The following is a 2,308-nucleotide window of genomic DNA, read 5'->3' as shown; positions in this document are numbered from 1 at the left end:
ATAAACAGTGCTACAATGAACATTGGGGTTCATGCATCTCCTTCTATTCTGGTTTCCTCCGTGTGTATGCCCAGCTGTGGGATTGCTGGGTCATAAGGCAGTTCTATTTGCAATTTTTTAAGGAATCTCCACACTGTTCTCCATAGTGACTGTACTAGTTTGCATTCCCACCAACAGTGTAAGAGGGTTCCCTTTTCTCCACACCCTCTCAAGCATTTATTGCTTGTAGACTTTTGGATCGCAGCCATTCTGACTGGTGTGAAGTGGTACCTCATTGTGGTCTTGATTTGCATTTCTCTGATAATGAGTGATGTTGAGCATCTTTTCATGTGTTTGTTAGCCATCCATATGTCTTCTTTGGAGAAATGTCTATTTAGCTCTTTGCCCCATTTTTTTATTGGGTCGTTTATTTTTCTGGAATTGAGCTGCAGGAGTTGCTTGTATATTTTTGAAATTAGTTCTTTGTCAGTTGCTTTATTTGTTATTATTTTCTCCCATTCAGAAGGCTGTCTTTTCACCTTGCTTATATTTTCTTTTGTTGTGCAGAAGCTTTTAATTTTAATTAGATCCCATTTGTTTATTTTTGCTTTTATTTCCAATATTCTGGGAGGTGGATCAATAGAGGATCCTGCTGTGATTTATGTCAGAGAGTGTTTTGCCTATGTTCTCCTCTAGGAGTTTTATAGTTTCTGGTCTTACGTTTAGATCTTTAATCCATTTTGCGTTTATTTTTGTGTGTGGTGTTAGAAAGTGATCTAGTTTCATTCTTTTACAAGTGGTTGACCAGTTTTCCCAGCACTACTTGTTAAAGAGATTGTCTCTACTCCATTGTATATTCTTGCCTCCTTTGTCAAAGATAAGGTGTCCATAGCTGTGTTGATTTATCTCTTGGCTTTCTATTTTGTTCCATTGATCTATATTTCTGTCTTTGTGCCAGTACCATACTGTCTTGATGACTGTGGCTTTGTAGTAGAGCCTGAAGTCAGGCAAGTTGATTCCTCCAGTTCCATCCTTCTTTCTCAATATTGCTTTGGCTATTCGAGGTTTTTTGTATTTCCATACAAATCTTGAAATTATTTGTTCTATTTCTGTGAAAAATACCGCTGGTAGCTTGATGAGGATTGCATTGAATCTGCAGATTGCTTTGGGTAGTATACTCATTTTCACTATATTGATTCTTGCGATCCATGAACATGGTATATTTCTCCATCTATTAGTGTCCTCTTTGATTTCTTTCATCAGTGTTTTATAGTTTTCAATACATAGGTCTTTAGTTTCTTTAGGTAGATATATTCCTAAGTATTTTATTCTTTTTGTTGCAATGGTGAATGGAATTGTTTCCTTAATTTCTTTTTCTACTTTCTCATTATTAGTGTATAGGAATGCAAGGGATTTCTATGTGTTGATTTTATCTCCTGCAACTTTACTATATTCATTGATTAGCTCTAGTAATTTTCTGGTGGAGTCTTTAGGGTTTTCCATGTAGAGGATCATGTCATCTGCAAACAGTGAGAGTTTTACTTCTTCTTTTCCAATTTGGATTCCTTGTATTTCTTTTTCTGCTCTGATTGCTGTGGCCAAAACTTCCAGAACTATGTTGAATAGTAGCAGTGAAAGTGGCCACCCTTGTCTTGTTCCTGACTTTAGGGGAAATGCTTTCAATTTTTCACCATTGAGGATAATGTTTGCTGTGGGTTTGTCATATATAGCTTTTATTATGTTGAGGTATGGTCCTTCTATCCCTGCTTTCTGGAGAGTTTTTATCATAAATGGATGTTGAATTTTGTCAGAGGTCTTCTCTGCATCTATTGAGATAATCATATGACTTTTATTTTTCAATTTGTTAATGTGGTGAATTACATTGATTGATTTGTGGATATTGAAGAATCCTTGCATCCCTGGGATAAAGCCCACTTGGTCATGGTGTATGATCTTTTTAATGTGATGTTGGATTCTGATTGCTGGAGTTTTGTTGAGGATTTTTGCATCTATGTTCATCAGTGATATTGGCCTGTAGTTTTCTTTTTTTTGTAGCATCTTTGTCAGGTTTTGGTATTAGGGTGATGGTGGCACACTCACTTTAGAAAGCATTTGAGCAACATCTTCTAGAGTTAAATGTGTCTACCTAGACATGTAAGAGAGAGGAATGAAAATCAATGTCCACAAAGCTCTTTGACAAAATATGTTCATGGAAGGTTTATTCATAATAACAAATAATTGGCAACAAATTAAATGCATATCAGCAGATAAATGAGTAAATGTCTATTTTTCCTTTGTAAGGGAATCCTACAAGGCAATAAAAAGAACA

The sequence above is a fragment of the Ovis canadensis genome, chromosome 1, assembly GCF_042477335.2.
Source record: "Ovis canadensis isolate MfBH-ARS-UI-01 breed Bighorn chromosome 1, ARS-UI_OviCan_v2, whole genome shotgun sequence".
Classification (NCBI taxonomy): domain Eukaryota; kingdom Metazoa; phylum Chordata; class Mammalia; order Artiodactyla; family Bovidae; genus Ovis; species Ovis canadensis.
The sequence above is the reverse complement of the archived record's forward strand: the minus strand, read 5'-3'. Positions refer to the sequence as shown.